Source organism: Choristoneura fumiferana, chromosome 24, assembly GCF_025370935.1.
Source record: "Choristoneura fumiferana chromosome 24, NRCan_CFum_1, whole genome shotgun sequence".
Lineage (NCBI taxonomy): Eukaryota > Metazoa > Arthropoda > Insecta > Lepidoptera > Tortricidae > Choristoneura > Choristoneura fumiferana.
The window spans coordinates 12,893,198-12,916,120 of NC_133495.1; the positions used below are offsets into that span (position 1 = coordinate 12,893,198).

At 36.7% G+C, this 22,923-nt stretch overlaps 1 protein-coding gene and 1 long non-coding RNA gene across 6 annotated transcripts in view; one reads left to right on the top strand and one right to left on the bottom strand.

Moving 5' to 3' along the window:
• Neto (Neuropilin and tolloid-like) overlaps positions 1–22,923 on the top strand; it is a 341,810-nt gene that overhangs the window by 183,771 nt on the left and 135,116 nt on the right. Inside the window, exon 2 of one of the 5 annotated variants that reach the window (XM_074106548.1) lies at positions 19,454–19,486. The exons of the other annotated variants lie outside the window; for them this stretch is intronic. The gene's annotated coding sequence lies outside the window, so the exon portion shown is untranslated. The remainder of the gene's footprint in view (positions 1–19,453; positions 19,487–22,923) is intronic. 5 annotated transcript variants of the gene reach the window in all.
• Positions 14,386–15,760, bottom strand: LOC141441708 (uncharacterized). The gene is made up of 2 exons (XR_012452839.1): positions 15,204–15,760; positions 14,386–14,427 (listed from the first exon to the last, which is right to left on the bottom strand). It is a non-coding gene; the product is annotated as an uncharacterized lncRNA (long non-coding RNA).

A 22,923-nucleotide genomic window follows, 5' to 3' on the forward strand; every position in this document is an offset into this window, starting at 1 on the left:
ACCTCGGCAACCATCAGTCGCGAGTGCTCCGCGGCTACGTACGGACTCACGCGCATTTATTACCTACCTTATTATGTCACAGGTGTACGGATGTTTAAATTCATTTAATATAATATAATACCGTGTGGTGTCGGGTTAGAATTACATCTCTCCATTTCTTCCGTGGTTGTCGTAAGAGGCGACTGAGGATATAGGTTAAGGTATACCGTAGGCGACAGGCTAGCAACCTGTCACTATTGTACCGTTTTTGTCAAACTTAAAACGTTAAATTGCTAAGTGGTCCCGAAGCGGTAACGTTTCGTGTGCTCTGCCTACCCCATTTGGGAATACAGGCTTGATGTTTGTGTGTGTAATATAATAAAACGTATCTATTGAAGCTATTTATCAGAACGTGAATTATTAATTCAACAATAAAGCTTTCCTCACATTCCAGAAGAGGCGCAACTACTTCTCCGTAGCTAATTTGTAGGTAACAGTACTATGTACTACTACGTAGTGATGAATCAAAATAAAACCGTTTAAAACAATACGTTTATATCATGATGATGATGATGATGACTACTTAACCCATCTTTAAATCTCTCCCAATCCTTTCCCTATTTTAAATTTCATGTGACATTATCAAACTAAATACATAACAGTAGGGAGTAGGGAGTAGGCCGCCCTATCGCGCGTTTGTGTACCGGAGCCGGCGTTGGTAATTATATCAAGGACGCTGCCGAGACGAAATACTGCTAATTTTTAGGGTTCCGGAGCCAAAATGGAAAATCGGAACCTGTCTGTCCGTCCGCGGCTTTGCTCAAGGACTATCAATGCTAGAAAGCTGTAATTTTGCACGGATATATATGTAAACTATGCCGACAAAATGGTGCAATAAAAAAGTTGAAAAATTTTTTTTAGGGTACTTCCCATAGACGTAAATTGGGGGTGATTTTTTTTTCCATCCAACCCTATAGTGTGGAATATCGTTAGATAGATATTTTAAAATAATTTTCTAACACGATTTTTCGATTCAGTGATTTGTTTGCAAAGTATTCAACTTTAAAGTGCAAATTTTCATTAAAATCGAGCGTCCCTCTAAAATCTAAACCTGTGAGTGGAAAAATTTGAAAAAATTCAGGATGGTAGTAAGTATATCAAACTTTCAAGGAAAACTATAACGGCTAAGTTTGCTTGAGAATTATTAGTAGTTTAAGATTAAATAACAGCCTTAGGTATAAAATATGCCTAAACTTGGAAGATTCCGTATAAAATACGAAATCCTTAGCAAAATATTACATTTTTTTTTCTTAATGGCTACGGAACCCTATTTCGGGCGTGTCTGACACGCTCTTGGCTGGTTTTTTGCCCTAAACGATTTCACTTTGTGTGGACCACGGCTGTAAGATACAAAGTGGTATTGTTAGACAAATTACCGTCGAAACTTTATTGTTCCCAACTACAATTTGTAGCCCGCCATTTTGGCGAATGAATGTGATTTTAAGGACACTTAAGGGAATTATGTTTCCGTTTACAATATTTCGTTTTAAGGGCCAGCATTTTGGCTGTCGTTAAATGAAATATTAGGTCTCGCTTTATAAGTAGCATGTAGCTTAGAAACATATGTGAAAATTATATTTTAATTATAGATGAGGGCTCGCCCGCCCTTTGCACTCCTTAGTTAGCTAATAATCTTTATAAATTTTTGTAATGTTATTCTGATTTATAATAAACAGTTTAAAATTTAAAATTAAAAAAAAAGGTACAGCTAATGAGTTTTTGGAGCTTTATTTCATGCGAATTTGGAATTAAGGTATAATTGGTTTACTTATAACACTTTTTTGTTTGTCGATAGTTGAAAATATTTTTTTATTTCGGGCATTAAAACAATTAACACTTTTATTCACAGCAACTAATTTATCTCTGCGTAAAACGGCTGTACTAATTTAAGTAAGAGTCGCCAGTACGCTCGCCGCTGATCGTATTTTCACACAAAAGTCGTTTCGTTCTAATTTACAAAGAACACACTGAAACAAAATAAAACTTTGCGACTATAATGGGAGCAGCCATTTTGATATTTATAATTAGTTTTCGTTTATATTCAATGTAACAGAATAAAGTCACATTAATTTTAAGTTTTGTATGAGAAATGTAAATTCGTTATTGTCTTTTTTTTCGTTACATTTTATTTTAACCAAAACTAATTATAAACATCGTAATTTTGAACATGAAACGACCGTGAGACTCACTCATATTAAATACAATGACCCGGATAACTCACGTCTTAAATCGAGTTTAGCAAATCACTGAATCGAAAAATCGTCTTAGCATACCTACCCCTAATGGTTTTAAAAGACCTATCCAATGATACCCCACACTAAAGGGTTGGATAAGAAAAAAAAACACCCCCCACTTTACGTCTATGGGAGGTACCCTAAAAAAACTTTTTTTAATTTTTTATTGTACCATTTTGTTGGCATAGTTTACATATATATTCGTGCAAAATTACAGCTTTCTAGCATTGATATTCCCTGAGTAAAGCCGCGGACGGACGAACAGACAGACAGACAGACACACACAACACAAGAATTGCACAAGAATTTTAGCATCAGAGCGCGACGCCAACAAACTGTTTTACACTTTGGCGTACTGATAATAAATTGTTATGTATGTGCTAAAAAAAAGACAGAAACTATAAGGGTTCCGTTTTTGCCATTTTGGCTCCGGAACCCTAAAAACCGCGTACCAGCGTACCTTTTCATAATCAATTTCGCTATTTTTTTTACATATATCTTTATTTCACCTGATAGTGCAGTTGAGGCCAAAGGTGTATCTCACTGATTCAGTAACAGCCTATTCACTCTAGCCTTGAAGAGCCCTAGATTGTAAATATATACTTTGATGCATACGTACGCTATAAAAACATAATTCTCCATCGATCATTCGTATAAAAATTTAGGAATGTGAGCATTCTGTTACGGGACAACGCGCTTGTGTGTTACCAGCATAACCTCAACTACATCTCGCATTCATCCAAAATGACGCATATAAAAAATGTAACCGCCCCATAAAGCAGATAGTGAGATATTAGGGTGCGACACACGTGCCGGCTTTATCTGTGTCCCGGGATTTACAACGCCAATTGTGATTTAGCGGTGTGTGGACGCCTTAAGTGTGGTTTTACATAAGTTAAAGAACAGAACAGAGACTGAGGTTCATACAACCACAATATTAATCATTTCGGTCTTTGTATACATTCCACTGCAGTTCCTAAGGGACGCGGGCCCATTGCAGATTGCGAATTTCACATAGGTACACTATTAAATTTCTTGCCTGGTGTGTGAAGATTTTCTCATGATGTTTTAAATTTACCAGGAGCTAAATTTAAAAAAGTACCTAAAATCCCACCTTCCCACTTAATATTATAAATGCTAAAGTTTGGAAGTCTTTGTTTATTTATTTGTTTGTTACTTCATCCCGTCTAAACCACTGAACCGATTTAGAAGAAGTCCAGTTTGAGTCCCAGAGAAGGAAATAGGATAGTTTATATCCCGGAAAATTGCATAGTTCCCGCGGGATAGCATTAAACGAATTCTGCGCGGACGGAGTCGCGGGTAACGGCTACTCATTCATAAATTTCGAAGACATTGCTGAAAAGGAAGAAACTATAAAAAACTTAGTGAAAGGAAAACTAAGTCTCTATGCTATTTCTTTACTCATGCGAATTCGCGCCCTGCGTAGCGCCTGCGGTTTGCACGAGATTGAATCAGCAAAGTAAATGTTAGTGGATGAGAGAAAGTTCGTAGATTATTTACTGCTTCGTAGTTGGGAAAAGTTCAGCAAAGAAACGAGATTATTGGAACGATTGGAACGATGTTCCTGTCTAAACTGGGTTAGCTACAAGAGCTCCTTTATTAGGGATAAAGTCAAAGTCAAAGTCAAAATATCTTTATTCAATTTAGGCTATAACAAGCACTTATGATATCTATACATCACAAGTATTTAACACAACATCATTTTTAACACAGTAGGTTCGCTATTTGAAGGGATAAGTTTCAACATCATCATTATCATATCGACGGGTGAAAGGCTATTTGTATTAAGCGACATTTTTCGAATTTTACAGGAGAAGCAATCAAAGTTGAAAATTTCAGAAAAAAAATCATAAAAATAAAACAAATGGTTATATTTATAGAATAGTGCCAGCACTGGATTTCATTTTGCATGCTTCAAAATCAGTTTAGGTGTTATAAAAAAAAACCTACTATTTCCTAAAATAAACGTCGCTTCATACAAAGTAGCCACTTTTTAGAGTCAGGATAATTGTTTTAAGGAACACCAGGTTCCGCTTGCAGAAGCAGGTAAAATGGTTGAAGTGTATCGATGGTTATCTTTCAGAGTAAAGCTAAATGAATCAAACGTCATGTCACAAGCCAAACGGTGCAAAGCAAATTAGTTTATATGCCTTATTTGTAAAAAAATAGGGGAAGTTCATATTGATTGAAGACACATGCTTATTAATAACGGGATTGTTTGAAATCACAGATTTTTCACGAATTATTTAGATGTAGGCGGTTGATACTCCAGTATTTAGAGATATGAATCAAGTCTACAAGTAAAAAAATAAAAAAAGTAAAATTATAAATCAAAAATGTTTTTACTTTTCGCAAAAGTAAACAACTTCAGCTTTAATTTTGGTTTGGTTTAGGAACTAAGTATGTAAATTATTAATTATTTTACCAAACTGGCACCTGTAACAATAATAATTATAACTAATCAAATCACACTTAACTTCCGTAATTTAAAACTTTACTAACAAAGTACTTATCTTGTTTTTCAAAAGCTTAATTATAATAATTGTTATTACAAGTAAATCTGGCCAACTTTGAATATAAGGGCATATAAGAAAAAAAATTGAATTTAACTAGCCAAGCTTTCCTACTGTTATACTTTAAATTGGCAACATTTTTAGTCGATGAAATAGTAGTAGTAGTATGTATCTATGTTTAGGCAGAATATAATTATTATAATCAAAGTTAGGGGTGCCCCTTGATTAACTATCTATCGAATTTCATTTCATCGAAATCTTTTCATAGAATATTCAATACTAATTCTTTCTCTTGGAGTTATTTCACTTCATCGGCTATTCATTACTTATTAAAACAATTATTAGAACAGCACTACAAGAAATATTATTTGCTTAAAAATACATTTCATCAACTATTCATGACACAGAAAAACAAAACATCGCTGTTTATATCTTATAAAACACCAGAAAATAGGTTAGATTAGAACTATCACTTCAAAAAAAATCGCCACCAGAAAAGTAGGTTAGGTTAGAACTGTGACCAAAAAAATAAACCGGTGCCAGAAAAATAGGTTAGGTTGGGTTAGAACCCAGACCCCAACAAAAATAAATCGCTTTCAGAAAAGTATGTTAGGCTAGGTTAGAACTGCGACCTCAACAAAAACAAATTGCTACCAAAAAGTAGGTTAGATTAGGCTAGAACTGCGACCCCAACAAAAATAAGTCGCTACCAGAAAAGTTGGTTAGGTTACGTTAGAACTGCGATCCCAACAAAAATAAATAAAATTCATTCAAAAAAGTATGAAATAATAAAATATGAAATGAAGTTCTGCCAAATAAACTAGAAATTAAAAATCGTTAATTTAAAAATACTTATTTTAATCATTCGAGGTAATAAATATTCGATAAAATGAAAAAATAGGAAACATTGACTCTTAACTGATATTCGATTAAAAGTTTGTCGACATTTCAAAGGCAAACTTGAAGTTAGCTAGATTGACTGCAAGTCATCATCCCAGCCTATATACGTCCCACTGCAGGGCACAGGCCTCCCCTCAGAATGAGAGGGCTTGGGCCATAGTTCCCACGCGGGCCCAGTGCGTATTGAGAACTTCACACACACCATTGAATTGCTTCGCAGGTTTGTGCAGGTTTCCTCACGATGTTTTCCTTCACCGACTGCAAGCGACCGGCTGCGACTGACTTTCCTTGACTGCAAGTATTATGGTGTAAATTTAAAAAAAAAATTTGAAGAACCTGTCATCTTTGTGTTAAGTTTACATGAACAAAAATACAAGCCGACCATTTCTTTTCGGCTTTTTATTAAAAGTTTGCATTTATAGTTTCGCTTCGCTTATAGTTTCGCATATCAGTCACGCCGACGAAGGAGTAAAAAAACCAAATAAAATTTTTTTCGTTGCCTCCCTTAGACGTAAAGAAGGGGGTGTTTTTTTTTCTATAGTGTGGGTATCGTTGGATTGGTCTTTTAAAACCATTGGGGGTTGCCTTAACAATTTTTCGATACAGTTATCTTTTTGCAAAATATTCAACAAATTGCGAATTTTCATTAAAGTCGAGCGTCCCCCTCCTCTAAAGTCCTGTTGAGTGAAAAAATTTGGAAAAATTCAGTTTGGTACCTACTAAACTGAATTTTTCCTGAAACTGAACCTGAACTGAATAATTTATTTAATGAAACATAGCTAAGAAATTTGCTTTCAAGAGAAAAAAATCTGACTATCTATCTGAGAGCTACGATTTCACAGATAGATATTGGCGTGAAACTTGTAACTTCCCTCTTTTTGTGTCAGTGGTTAACAACAAAATTGATAAGCAAAAGAAAAAAATATTGAGGAAATACGTAGAAGAACTAAGGTTAACAACTGTTGAACCTCCTTTTAATATTATGTAACTCATATTATATGTGTATTGTTATATAAAAGAGTATAGACTTTTATAAAATCATATAAATTTTTCTTCAACAATAAACAAAAAAAATAATAAAAATTGCGACTAACGGGCTGAAAGCAATAAAAACGTTGTTGCAGCAAATTTATGGTTCCTATAGTAATTGGCACGCCGTTAGTTTATTCATGAAAAAATATTTATATTTTTACATTGTACCTACTATGTATCATACAGCAAATGTAATTAATTCCGCACATGAATTTCGAAAAACTCAGAGGTGCTTGAGAGGCGATAGGTCACCACGGCAACATTACGGAATTACATTTGAAATTTACCACGAGCTTTGCGGTGAAGGAAACCATCGTGAGGAAACCTGCACAAACCTGCGAAGCGATTCAATGGTGCGTGCGAAGTTCCCAATCCGCACTGGGCCCGCGTGGGAACTATGGCCCAAGCCCTCTTGTTCTGAGAGGAGACCTGTGTCCAGCATCATCATCATCTCAGCCTATACCGTGTTTCCTGTAAAACGAACAAATAATTAAAACATCCATTGTATAGTTTGTAATCTGTAATGTAATCTGTATGTTATGTGCAATAAAGAGTTTTCTACATTTAATTAAAACATAGATCGTACTCAACAAACTGAACAACAGTAGGTCAGCGACTTTTAAAAATAATTAGTTTTTTTTTTTCAATAATTTATTGGATCAGGCGTTACTTCGCGGAGGTCCATATCCATATCAATGAACTAAAACAATTTCTTTGCTCACCCGCGACCTTATGATAGCTAAGTTTATGCAAAATAATGCGTGTTCATGCAGTTCCTCCACCTCTATACTGTAAGAACACACACAAATCACACAAACCCATCTATCACCACCATCACACTACACTGACGCGTTTCGAACTTAACCAGAGCATCTGCACAGCACCACAACCGTACACATGCTACCAGACGTTAGACTGCATGCTTGATGCTGGTAGCATGGTGTACCGTGGTCGAATTGACTTGAAATTTGATATGCAAATGTAGTTTGGGTGACAATGCAAGTTAAGTTGGCAAAAAGTACAGTCAGCAAAAAAAGCTTGCACTCAAGTTATAATCAGGGGTCGGACAAAGAGTGCGGATGACCTAAAAATGACGTAATCTTGCACACAAGATGATGTTTTTATTTAAACTTCCGTGTGACATGTAGTAGCAAAGTAGCATTAATGAAGTAACAAAATAATCGTAAATAAATCAATGGAATTCAGTGAATAAAATAAATTTCATATCGTTTAATAAAGAGGGTTATAAATGATAAGTGATAATTGCTTATGAAAATCAAAAATACTATTTGAAATCATCCTATAAGTGGTTTGACGTCATCGGCACTTTTTGTCCGACCCCTGGTTATAATATAAGACGGGTACCTACGTAATTGAAAACAAATATTTCAACTTAGAAACACATGAGAAAAACATTCAAATACGACGTCAAATAAAAGAGAAGTCCTTAATTAATTTTTATTCGCAACGGGATCGTGGGAAAATAACTCGCAAAAACATCAAAGAAATTCGCGGAATTTTTAAACCGCGCCGAGAATTTGTCCCAATGTATTTTTTTACGAAATTCATTCTAATTTAACTAATTTAGGGTAACCCTTTTAACTTGCGGTTATGTTAAGTTAAATATAATTTACGTAATTTAAAACTGGCCAGAAACTGGTGGCCTAGTGGTTTGACCTATCGCTTCACAAGCACAGGCGTGGGTTCAAACCGCGGTTCATACATTACATCTGAGTTTTCCGAAATGCATGTGCGAAATTACATTTGAAATTTACCACGAGATTTACGGTAAAGGAAAATTGTGGTGCCATATTTTAGTCGTGCGTCGAAAAAAGTTTCGCTTAAAGCGGACGGACTTTATGGGACAATGTGCCACTACATTTTCTTACACTGTGACCATACCATACAGAACCATAGAAATGCATTGGATTTACCCCCGCTTTGCTGAAAAGTACTTTTTTAATTAATATATTCGGTCCACGTCCGCCATTACAACGTTAATGTTCGAACCATAAATTGAATATTTCAGGCATCGTAAACGTGTCTTCGTGAAATATATTTATTGGGCATATTTCATTGGTCGAAGGGATTTTACGTGAAATGTGAGAATGGGCGATAATGGGTGAGAGTATTTGGGATGATGGCTTCATGTTGTAATGGGTTTCTACGGGATTGAATCAGAAATGAGAAGAATAGATTCTTCACCAACATAGCCAAGCGGATTAGCTCGTCGAAGTGTCGATGGGCAGGCCATATAGTACGGAGAACAGATGGCCGTCGCGCGCGGGGTCCAAAATTTTTCGAGTAGAGACCGCGGATCGGGAAGCGCAGCGCAGGACGTCCACCAACAAAATAAACGGATGACCTGGCTCCTGGCTAAAGCCGCTCACGGTGCATACTGGCCGCTTCCAGCCGAACCAACTGGAGGTCTATGGGGAAGCTTATCACCAACAGCGGACGTCCTATGGCTGATAGTAATATCGACGGGTGAAAGGCTATTTGTATCAAGCGACACTTTGGGCGATATTGAGTTATATATATCATTGCAATCAGCAGATTTTTCTGCGTCGATTGAGCTGGGTTTGGTAAAGATCTGAGCACTTTTTTGGCGCTTAAACCGGTCATAATTTGGGGACTAATTCAGAACATCGAAGTATGAAGTGCCATTAAATTTGCTAGTTTCAAGTAACATTTGATTTAAGCTATATGAGGCTGTGATTGTTTTCCGCTTAAACTGTTCTTATCTACCTTAAACTAATACGCAAAGTAGCTTAAAACATTTTTCCTATATTTAAAGTTTACTAACAACGTCAGTTAAAGCATGTAGCTTTCCACAAAAAATCAACCAACATGTCGCTTAATACATTTAGCCTGCACCAAAAACAAATAAAGCATGTCACTTGAACCATTTTGTTCTCACCTAATTTTCATACCACATATCGCTTGAACCATTTTTAAACGATGTCAAATTTAGAAAACGATGTTGCTTCAGCTTTTTATATCCGACATTTTTTATCCTAGGTAGTCATTGCAAGCGTTGAAATATTTTACTAAAGTTATTTAAACCTATACAAATCAATATGGATAAAAATACGTTGTGTAGGTTAAAGCATAAAACTTAACTTCACTTGCCCTAACTTCATGTCATGACGGTTAAATACACAATGACAGGAAATACTGTAGAAGAATTTATCCCTATTATTTCTAAACCGAAATTGCTTAATAATGCAAAGTATAAAACATCTCTCTCTATAACTAAGGTTAAATAAAATGACCTAAAGAAAATGTGCGATACCGAGAACGAGATAGTTATACCGAGAGGTTTTTCATCAAGAATAAAACTTATGTGTAGATCACATTGATAACAAAAAATGCTATTTACTCTTAAACTACTACTAAGTCTCAAGCAATCTTAGCCCTTATAATTTTCCTTGTAAATTTGATGTAGTTTAAGAGTAAATAGCATTTTTTGTTATCAATGTGATCTACACATAAGTTTTATTCTTGATGAAAAACCTCTCGGTATAACTATCTCGTTCTCGGTATCGCACATTTTCTTTAGGTCATTTTATTTAACCTTAGTTATAGAGAGAGATGTTTTATACTTTGCATTATTAAGCAATTTCGGTTTAGAAATAATAGGGATAAATTCTTCTACAGTATTTCCTGTCATTGTGTATTTAACCGTCATGACATGAAGTTAGGGCAAGTGAAGTTAAGTTTTATGCTTTAACCTACACAACGTATTTTTATCCATATTGATTTGTATAGGTTTAAATAACTTTAGTAAAATATTTCAACGCTTGCAATGACTACCTAGGATAAAAAATGTCGGATATAAAAAGCTGAAGCAACATCGTTTTCTAAATTTGACATCGTTTAAAAATGGTTCAAGCGATATGTGGTATGAAAATTAGGTGAGAACAAAATGGTTCAAGTGACATGCTTTATTTGTTTTTGGTGCAGGCTAAATGTATTAAGCGACATGTTGGTTGATTTTTTGTGGAAAGCTACATGCTTTAACTGACGTTGTTAGTAAACTTTAAATATAGGAAAAATGTTTTAAGCTACTTTGCGTATTAGTTTAAGGTAGATAAGAACAGTTTAAGCGGAAAACAATCACAGCCTCATATAGCTTAAATCAAATGTTACTTGAAACTAGCAAATTTAATGGCACTTCATACTTCGATGTTCTGAATTAGTCCCCAAATTATGACCGGTTTAAGCGCCAAAAAAGTGCTCAGATCTTTACCAAACCCAGCTCAATCGACGCAGAAAAATCTGCTGATTGCAATGATATATATAACTCAATATCGCCCAAAGTGTCGCTTGATACAAATAGCCTTTCACCCGTCGATATTACTATCAGCCATAGGACGTCCGCTGTTGGTGATAAGCTTCCCCCATAGACCTCCAGTTGGTTCGGCTGGAAGCGGCCAGTATGCACCGTGAGCGGCTTTAGCCAGGAGCCAGGTCATCCGTTTATTTTGTTGGTGGACGTCCTGCGCTGCGCTTCCCGATCCGCGGTCTCTACTCGAAAAATTTTGGACCCCGCGCGCGACGGCCATCTGTTCTCCGTACTATATGGCCTGCCCATCGACACTTCGACGAGCTAATCCGCTTGGCTATGTTGGTGAAGAATCTATTCTTCTCATTTCTGATTCAATCCCGTAGAAACCCCATTACAACATGAAGCCATCATCCCAAATACTCTCACCCATTATCGCCCATTCTCACATTTCACGTAAAATCCCTTCGACCAATGAAATATGCCCAATAAATATATTTCACGAAGACACGTTTACGATGCCTGAAATATTCAATTTATGGTTCGAACATTAACGTTGTAATGGCGGACGTGGGCCGAATATATTAATTAAAAAAGTACTTTTCAGCAAAGCGGGGGTAAATCCAATGCATTTCTATGGTTCTGTATGGTATGGTCACAGTGTAAGAAAATGTAGTGGCACATTGTCCCATAAAGTCCGTCCGCTTTAAGCGAAACTTTTTTCCACGCACGACTAAAATATGGCACCACAATTTTCCTTTACCGTAAATCTCGTGGTAAATTTCAAATGTAATTTCGCACATGCATTTCGAAAAACTCAGATATATTATGAACCGCGGTTTGAACCCACGCCTGTGCTTGTGAAGCGATAGGTCAAACCACTAGGCCACCAGTTTCTGGCCAGTTTTAAATTACGTAAATTATATTTAACTTAACATAACCGCAAGTTAAAAGGGTTACCCTAAATTAGTTAAATTAGAATGAATTTCGTAAAAAAAATACATTGGGACAAATTCTCGGCGCGGTTTAAAAATTCCGCGAATTTCTTTGATGTTTTTGCGAGTTATTTTCCCACGATCCCGTTGCGAATAAAAATTAATTAAGGACTTCTCTTTTATTTGACGTCGTATTTGAATGTTTTTCTCATGTGTTTCTAAGTTGAAATATTTGTTTTCAATTACGTAGGTACCCGTCTTATATTATAACCAGGGGTCGGACAAAAAGTGCCGATGACGTCAAACCACTTATAGGATGATTTCAAATAGTATTTTTGATTTTCATAAGCAATTATCACTTATCATTTATAACCCTCTTTATTAAACGATATGAAATTTATTTTATTCACTGAATTCCATTGATTTATTTACGATTATTTTGTTACTTCATTAATGCTACTTTGCTACTACATGTCACACGGAAGTTTAAATAAAAACATCATCTTGTGTGCAAGATTACGTCATTTTTAGGTCATCCGCACTCTTTGTCCGACCCCTGATTATAACTTGAGTGCAAGCTTTTTTTGCTGACTGTACTTTTTGCCAACTTAACTTGCATTGTCACCCAAACTACATTTGCATATCAAATTTCAAGTCAATCCGACTACGGTACACCATGGTATCAGCATCAGGCATGCAGGCTAAAACATCTGGTAGCAAGTGTACCGTTGTGGTGCTGTGCAGATGTTCTGGTTAAGTTTGAAACGCGTCAGTGTGGTGTGATGGTGGTGATAGATGGGTTTGTGTGATTTGTGTGTTTTTACAGTATAGAGGTGGAGGAACTGCATGAACACGCATTATTTTGCATAAACTTAGCTATCATAAGGTCGCGGGTGAGCAAAGAAATTGTTTTAGTTCATTGATATGGATATGGACCTCCGCGAAGTAACGTCTGATCCAATAATTTATTTAAAAAAAAACTACTTATTTTTTTTTAAAGTCGCTGACCTACTGTTGTTCAGTTTGTTGAGTACGATCTATGTTTTAATTAAAAAATGTAGAAAACTCTTTATTGCACATAACATACAGATTACATTACAGATTACAGGCTATACAATGGATGTTTTAATTATTTGTTCGTTTTACAGTAAACACGGTATAGGCTGAGATGATGATGATGCTGGACACAGGTGTCCTCTCGGAACAAGAGGGCTTGGGCCATAGTTCCCACGCGGGCCCGGTGCGGATTGGGAACTTCGCACGCACCATTGAATCGCTTCGCAGGTTTGTGCAGGTTTCCTCACGATGGTTTCCTTCACCGCAAAGCTCGTGGTAAATTTCAAATGTAATTCCGTAATGTTGCCGTGGTGGCCTACTGGTTTGACCTGTCGCCTCTCAAGCAGAGGGTCGTGGGTCGAACCCCGGCTCGCACCTATGAGTTTTTCGAAATTCATGTGCGGAATTACATTTGCTGATGATACATAGTAGGTACACGGCTGCACCATTTCAAAACATAGTAAGGGACATTAAGCTAATTTTACAGGAGAGAGAAAAAACATGTTTTGTCTCAGCCGTACGAAATTGTGCAATATTCGTTCCAAAAGTGATACTTTCTCGGTTTATTAGATTAAGCCGAATATCCAGGTATATATATATGCACTTAATTTCCTATATTGCATGTTTTATGTGCCATACTAGGTTTTGAAATTAAACTCAAATAAAAACTTATAGTGAACCGATCAATTTCAAAACCCAGTACTTATGTGTTGTCACGTTGTCATGATCAAGAGACTAAAAAGACTAAAAATCATAAGTTTTAATACGTGGACCTTTTTTCAATTTAAATAAAACAAACAGTCAGCTAAGTAGTTGTTCATTACAATAATTTATTATAAAAAATAAAAAATACGGCACCAAGTCTTAATTTTTTTACTTTATCCAACTACCTATTAATTACCATAATTACCATTACTATAATTGATTACTGAATGGGAGATTGATCCAAATATTTTTTCGGGACTGGGGTATCAGTGGTACTAGTTTAGGAGCGGATTCAGGAGCGGAAACAACAGGTTGACTTTCATTTTCTTCTGGAAACATTTCTGGAGAAGGTATAGGGGGCTCACTTTAATTTTCTTGCGGAAGTATATATATCATAATAGCAAGATGGTTCTATTAGTAGAAGCAAAGATGAGCAAATAAGCGACGAGGTAGTATTTTGAACGTTAGTCGTTATTAATGGGATGAAAAATTAACATAAAATAGCAAACGGCACCAAGTCTTAATTTTTTTACTTTATCCAACTACCTATTAATTTTACCATAATTACCATTACTATAATTGATTACTGAATGGGAGATTGATCCAAATATTTTTTCGGGACTGGGGTATCAGTGGTACTAGTTTAGGAGCGGATTCAGGAGCGGAAACAACAGGTTGACTTTCATTTTCTTCTGGAAACATTTCTGGAGAAGGAATAGGGGGCTCACTTTAATTTTCTTGCGGAAGTATATATATCATAATAGCAAGATGGTTCTATTAGTAGAAGCAAAGATGAGCAAATAAGCGACGAGGTAGTATTTTGAACGTTAGTCGTTATTAATGGGATGAAAAAATAACATAAAATAGCAAAAACTAACACCGAAATAACATGAAATGCTAAATGGCACAGACATAAAACATAACACAAATGCTCAAGCTCAATAAAACCATGAGACACACACTCCCACGCTCAATAATAATACAGTATGATTACTTCCGATTTGGCACTCGGCAATTCTCGATATACCTACATCGAGAGAGATCTGAAGTGCAATAGGTAGGTACTTAGGCAGAGGTTTTGTTATTAATTACATGAAATAGGTTTGGGTATTTTATGTGATTAAATTCTGGGTTTTTAAATAAGTATCCTATGAAAAAACACTAACATTTACGGTTAGAACTGAGACGTCCTGAGTATTAAAGTAGAAATAATCTTACTGTATGAAGCGTAATAATTAAATATCCAAACATTTTGCAAAACATGTGTGTTTGTATGTTTGTGTGTTTGTTGGTATGTTTGTCCGTCTTTCACGTCGAAATGGAGCGACGGATTGACTTGATTTCAGGCAGAGATAGTTTATGGGCCAGAGAGTGACATAGGCTTCTTTTTATCCCGAAAAAATGCACAGTTCCCGAGGGAACAGCGCGCGGTAACCGGATTCCACGCGGGCGAAAGCTAGTATTATATACATTTACTTACACAAAATGGTTGTTGTCTAAATTCAAAGCGTTGTTCACTATACGCTTGGTGCGATTGCCTTATTTCATTTATTTATTAGCCAAATTACGCTACGTTTTAGCAAAATTTTAACGTTACACGTGCATACAAACTCAATCATGGCTGGCAACTGCGCGTTTAAATGAGTTCGAACAGCTCCAGCGCAATAGCATGAAGTTAGCGCGGCAGCACAGTGCTGCCAACAACGCGTCAAAATGAATAAAGAACAACGTACCTATAACATTTGACTTACAAAAACTAGTAACTTCAACTAACAAACACATACTACTTTCCAAAAAGTTACAATTAAACTCGTTTGACCATATCAAAACCTAGTAAGTCTCTCTGACTTTTTCAAAACCTAGTAAGTGCATGTCCCATACTAGGTTTTTGAAATGGTTTTGTGCCATACTAGGTTTTGAAATGGTCAAGCCGGTTTTTTTCTGTACTTACTAGGTTTTGGAGTACTCGTATCTCTGAATTTGAGCGAGATAGGCCTCTAAATGTTTTTGTATCTTGTAGGCACTTGCTAGAAACCACGTTTTAAGCAAAAATCGCAAAATTGAGTTTTTGAGACTTACTTACTAGGTTTTGAAATGGTGCAGCCGTACAATGTAAAAATATAAATATTTTTTCATGAATAAACTAACGGCGTGCCAATTACTATAGGAACCATAAATTTGCTGCAACAACGTTTTTATTGCTTTCAGCCCGTTAGTCGCAATTTTTATTATTTTTTTTGTTTATTGTTGAAGAAAAATTTATATGATTTTATAAAAGTCTATACTCCGGTATATAACTGTACATATATAATATTAGTTACATAGCATTAAAAGGAGGTTCAACAGTTGTTATCCTTAGTTCTTCTATGTATTTCCTCAATATTTTTTTCTTTTGCTTATCAATTTTGTTGTTAACCACTGACACAAAAAGAGGGAAGTTACAAGTTTCACGCCAATATCTATCTGTGAAATCGTAGCTCTTAGATAGATAGTCAGATTTTTTTTCTCATGAAAGCAAATTTCTTAGCTATGTTTCATTAAATAAGTATATTATTATTTCAGCCATTTTTGCGATATTGAACTTTGAAATAACAATACAAATATTATTTATTGCACACGATAAATCAGTACGAGTACAAAACTTTTGTTTAGATAGAAAATGCAAGCAATACAATAGGTTAGGCGGTCCTTAGTCCTTACAATGACATTGGTCTGGCAATTTGAACTTATCAAAGTTGGAAAACCCCCAGAGGGTCTATTGCGTAACGTTGTATCCAAAAACTCTTGATTGAGATTGCGAACGTCTGAAACGTTAGGCAATATGCCTCTGGTTCCAGTTTCAAGTAAAGGCTCCAGATGTACTGGAATATTTTACGTTACTGCTGCGTCGGTGAGACAGGATGTTCCACGCGCAAAAAACACGTAAGAAACCCTTGAAGTTGACTTTTGCGGTTTCATTTAAGTAATTTGCGTTCTCTTTCTCCCATTGTTGGTCTCATCATCAGCCTACAGCAGTCCACTGCTGGACATAGGCCTCTTCCATGGCGCGCCACAACACTGTCTTCAGCCCCTCGTATCCGTTTTCCCGTCGGTGGTCTCCATTCGAGGACTCGTCTGCTCCACCGTTCATCGGTCCTGCGACAGACGTGGCCAGCCCAACGCCACTTCAACGAACTAATTCTCTGAGCAACGTCAGTGACTTTCGTTCTTTGTCGAATAATATGATTTCGGACTGTTGGTCTGAGCTAGCTTAATTCTATTATCTGAGAAATCGGGTGACCCGTATCTAGAATCGTGTGTTGTTGCCAAATTTCCGGAAGTGCTTCTAGGTACCCCGAAAACACTGAAAATGGGTCACGTTATTAAGGAGTATTATATGATTCATCATCATCATCATCATCATCATCATATCAGCCGTAGGATGACCACTGTCGGACAAAGGGGAACGTATCTGAACATCGAAAATTGCAACAGCGATAGTTAAAATATCGGCGTTCAAAATATCGAACCTAACCTAACCTACGCTACTTTCAATATTTTGACTGTCAAGATTGGTTTTTGGAGTATTTTTATTTCAACTCTAAATTTGTTACTTTTACGGTCATCCCATGAAATCCAAGGATATGCTTAAGTGGCTAAGAAAAGGAAAAAAAAGGAGGCTGAGTCTGGTGCATGGGAGAAATTTGTGTCTAGACTCCTGTCCAGTGGTGGTGTAGGGGTATAGCACGTAGCACGGAGTGCTGAGGACCTGGGTTCGATTCAGCGCTGGTCTCTTCTTCTGGGTTATTTCTGTGCATCCATGATTCAGTTTTTATTTTCGTTATTTAGACTGTCGACGTTTTAACTTTAGATATATTAATTTTCGATATTCAAATACGTCCCTGGACATAGGCCTCTCCCATAAACCTACAGTTGCTTCGGTTGGAAGCAGCCCACCTAAACCAATATCTACCTACGAAGCCAATGTGACCTTTATAGCTATGAACTATAAATTTTGTATGAAAAACAAATTAGGCAAATACCAGATAGTTTCTATTAAAGAACTGAACCGTCTGTCGAAGTAAACGGAATCAAGTAAAATATCGTGTATAAAAATACCCTGGAATAGTGAATTCTTTGTTATATATAACATCAATATTTATTCACCTTTATGATTCACCTCAGGCTTTACAAGTACGACAGAAAATGGCTTTCCGCGGTGGAATTTTAATGGTTCATTTTTATTTCTTGCTAGGTATTTTTACCTAAACTTTGATTCCTATTGAGTTGTATTAAAAAAACAACTGGTTAATTTTGTATACAAGCCGGAAAAACTTCAGTATTCGCTATATAATTAGTTTATTTTTTATTATTATTACATTAAAGTTTTTTCGGTGAAGCAATGTAAAGCAAAATGTTTGATATTTGTAGCGTGACAGGCGACGTCAGTTGGGTTCTAGGATGGCGTACATTGAATTTAGAAAAAAAAAAGTTAAGTTTTGATTTTAATTAAGTGGGACCATGATGATCCAATTACTGACCTATAAAGCCTCTGTTTATAATATTGTACCCTGTTTTGGGCCATACACTGGATATTATTTTGAAAAAATAAATGTACCTACAGTTCATTTTTAGCAAAAAAAAATCGGTTTAAAATTTAATTTAAAAGGATTAGGAGCTCCGCCGAGCAGAGCTTCATCGACTTTGTTTCTGTCGTTTACTTTTCGTTGTTATTTATAATGTCCATTATGCATTTTAAATATTATTCAACGTGACTGTTATACCATTTGTATATTAAAGAAACTAATACAAATTATACCAACCGTTTACTATGCTATCAGAAAATATATGGTTTGTTGTTACGTATTTCGATTTAATACTGCTTGCTTTCATACTTCATGAATATGAAAAGTGAAAACTAGAAATAGTGTTATGCAAATAATTACACAACCATCAGTACTCGTTATCCGACCAATGTTCTATTTAAAACCACGAAACCTTGAGTATTACGGTAAATCTAAAGCATTCATAGAAATAATAGTTTATTATTAAAGTCGAAACGAATTCGTCTAGACGACTCGGAATGTTTGCGATTGGCCCGCAGCCAGACGTTACCAGATATCCTTGCTTTCATTCATGTTTAAAAACGCTGTAGTTTATAATTCGCGGTATAGGAGGAAGGACCTTTATGCCCGGTTTGTACTGTCACTCTTATCGTGGCAACCCACGTTGCTTCACGTTGGGCGCCAGTTGTCACCATGCGAGCGACAGATAATGAGGAAAGTCGAAGGTAAAGACAGGGCATGATGTTCGAGGAGGTTTATTTTAAAAGTAAGATAGAAGGCACCTGTAACAATGCATATAAAAAGAGACTTAATATAAAAGCTAACAAACTTGAGCGTTGTATTCGCTCTGTGCACGACATCAGCGCCACCTAGCGTCCGCAACTTTTTTGGCTCTGATGTTCTGACGTTTTGAAATTTCATCGCGACATTGTGACAAAAATCATACCTATAACGTATTAATTTATAATACAAAATTACTGTGATACCGTGATTTGGGTGGACAAAGGTTGTCAATTCAAAAAGTGTGTTTTATTTTCGTTATGTCAGGGTTTGTTTACTTCATGTTTAGTTGTACTTTTACTGTAAAACGAAAAGATAAAGCTATCTTATTGGTTTCTTTGAATAATAGTAAAATAATGTAATTGTTCTTATATCGCTAGTAATAAATTAAAATTATCGTTTTCAGATCAAACTGGGTATCATTTTGAAGACCGGTTTTGTGAGTATCACTCAATATAAAATTTCAACCACAAACCGTTTCGTAAGGAAGATTGTTGCTGGCCATGTCCATGATGTAGAGGAATTAAGAACAAAACAGGGACAGTGTTCAATAATTCAAGCTCGCATCATATCACAAACATCTATTACTAAACAAATTGCTTTGTTAATGACAGATTCATATGAGTATGACAGATGACAGAGCCAGACTATTTCTACTTTTGGCCACCATGAGCGCTGCGATAGATTTCATCACCCCCACCCAGTACTTCGCACCCTCCCAATATAAGTCAAAACGGTTATAAATGTTGTAGGACTTACAAATGTGCCTTTAAGGTCCCTTTTGAGGGTTAAGTAAAACAGGATTCAAGTGTTATATACAACTGTATATAAAAGCACTGATTCACTGAACTATGGAAGTATAAGCACGAATAGATGTTTTAACGTCAAAGTTATAAGATAATGTTAGACTTAAAAACACGTCTTGATAGAACGGCTGCTGAGCTAAGAATGATGACATAAAAAAAGTGCTGAATAGGAAGCTACAGTGGATATTCGAAAATGGAAAAATTGAATTGAATTTTTAAACGAACCTAAACATGAATTTGAGGAAGAGGTTGAAAATCAACAAGCCTTGTTACAAGTTAACACTGATATTGCTATAAACCAGGAAGTTTAAGCGTCCATCGGCTGTCCTCTCTGCATCTTTTGTGACTTTAGAGAGCCATAAACACAACATTTTCATAACATACTACGTTCCCTTTATTCGTTTATTGTTAGAACGCTGGAGAAAGCAATGGCGGTTGCCGAGATCATCTACAATCAAATTTAGCTGTGTGTAGGATCATTTTGAATAAACAGAACTAACTAACTGAAGGACATAATGGATGATTGTAATCTTCTGGTGTCTTATATAATAAACATTTTATCATTAATATTAAATGTTATTATAACGGATAACTCACGTCGGTTTAAGTTTAGCTCGACATGTTTCGGGCTATTTCGTAGTGCGTAGCGTGCGTGCGTGCGTAGTGGTTGAGTGTGCGTGTTGCGGCAGCCGCCGGTTCGCGTGCTCCTGAGAGGAAGGGCTACGAAATAGCCCGAAACATGTCGAGCTAAACTCGGTTTAAGACGCGAGTTATCCGTTATAATAACATTTAATATGAGTGAGTCTCACGGTAGTTTCATGTTCAAAATTTTATCATTTCCTTTCATTTTATTTCAAGAGATTCCTTCCGGTACGTACGGTACGTACGTACGTAAACATGCAAAGCAAAACAAATTATATCATGTTGAAAATAATGAAATTACTCTGTAATCCCCTCGATAAAAGCTTCGTACAGCATCCAAGGACAAGGTGTAAGGGAACTTGATTTAGGTTCAATCAACCGAAGCCTTGCCGCGGGCATCTTAAAATCTTCGCATGCGATAATATTTAAAGTACTTAAGCACTTACACATGGGATGATACTTTCAATGGAATTATTTTATAAATACCTCTCTCTCTTTCTTTCTCTCATTTTCTCTCTCTCTCTCTATCATACCTACGGTGAAGGTTTCTATCCTGTGGGTGGCGTGTGGGTAACCACGGCTGCTACAATGTGGTCATCTTCACTGAAAAAAAGGATGGTTGAACTAGTTTGGCTACTTGACGTTTAACCAAAATGTACTAATTTAGGAACCAAAATAATGCTTATATTGCCGCACTGGTTTTGTAAGACATCACCTAACTTTTAGCTACTAGTAGGCCTTAGCTTTGTTGTCACTCATGTTACAAGCAACATTTTTTTTTGTTACTGTTAGCAACAAGTTGTTAGCGATTCAATGGTGCGTGCGAAGTTCCCAATCTGCACTGGGCCCGCGTGGGAACTATGGCCCAAGCCCTCTTGTTCCGAGAGGAGGCCTGTGCCCAGCAGTGGGACGTATATAGGCTGGGATGATGATGATGATGATGACTGTTAGGAAACATTTTTTTCAGTGTTTCGTGGTAATTTTAACAACATAAGTAAGGTAAACGTACGAGTGCTCGTCACTGTCCCAATAGTTGGCATCTTTGATTTTGTCATTAGCAATAGAGACGACAGCAGGGTGTCGTCTATTAGGCGTTAGCGTGTCGAGCACTCGAACGTTAAACTTATTTACATGCCTTAGTAGCCTAGTAGTAATCTATGGCCCCTCAAACAGAGGCTCGTGATCTCGAACTTGGACTTACACCTCTGAATTTTTCTGAAGCTACGCGCGAAGTTACATGTGAAATTTACCATGAACTTTACAGTGAAGACGTGCAAATAAATGCAATGATGTGAGAACTGTCCTATCCGAACGGAACCCGCGTAGGAACTACGACAATCCCCCTCTCATTTAAGCACGGTTTCCACCGCAAACGGAGCGGACTTATTTATGACTTAGATCAACCAACATCGATCAACTTTATAAGAGGTTCGGTGTAAGTACTTTTTCATCACACTTGCTCGTAAACAGTGTCGTAACATGCAGGCTACCTTGGTTGCAACCCCCCAAATAAAACCCTCGACCTTAATGTGCTTGTCATGAAGCCCAAGGTCGGTAAATGAGTGTGATACTGCATGGTGTGCAGGAGCGCGGCGCGCGCACGTCGGGCACATGCTGCGTGGGGTGGGGCGGCGCGGAGGCTGGCGCTGCCAAGAGCGTAGTCAGCGGTATCGGCAATTTTTGGAAAAATCTTAGTTTTTCTTTTACAAATATACAATTTTACTCGCAAATGTGATGAAAAACATTGTATGTCGCACGGGCGGTACTAGAATTACGAACATCGACTCATTAAAGCCCTCAGTCTTCGACTTCGGGCTTCTAATAGACTCTAGTTCGTAATTCCTTGTTTACCGCCCTTAAGACAATGTACTATTATGCAGCCGATCTTTGTACAAAGTCCGTAAGGACTCCGCTCTGCTCGCGGTGTAAACTGGGCTTTAGATATGATAGGCCTATTGCAGTGGGACGTATACAGTGTGTTACCGGCAGCAAGGCTTTTTTTAAGGGAGGTTAAAGTAACCTATATGTATGTGTACGAGGTAATGTAACGAGGCGTAGCCGAGTTTCATAATAGGGTCACATGAGTGTTTTAAGGCCTAATTACATACAGTTGCATACAATATTTTATCTATATCCATATATTAAATCCTCTATCATGTGTTCCGCGAACCATTGAGAATGACCTGCATTAACGAGAACTAGGTAGGTATGTCTGCCCTACGAGCTGCGCCCGCTGCGCGCGCGACTACGTGCTGCTGGCACGTGGTCGCGGCGCGCCGTACAGATTTCTGCATCGTAATTCGTAATGACCATTATGATACAGCCGTGTTCATAATAGAATCCAATGTCGTAATGCTGGTCATTACCTATGGTTTTTGAACGCATAATTAAGGATTTACTATATGGGTGTAGATAAATTTAATTAATG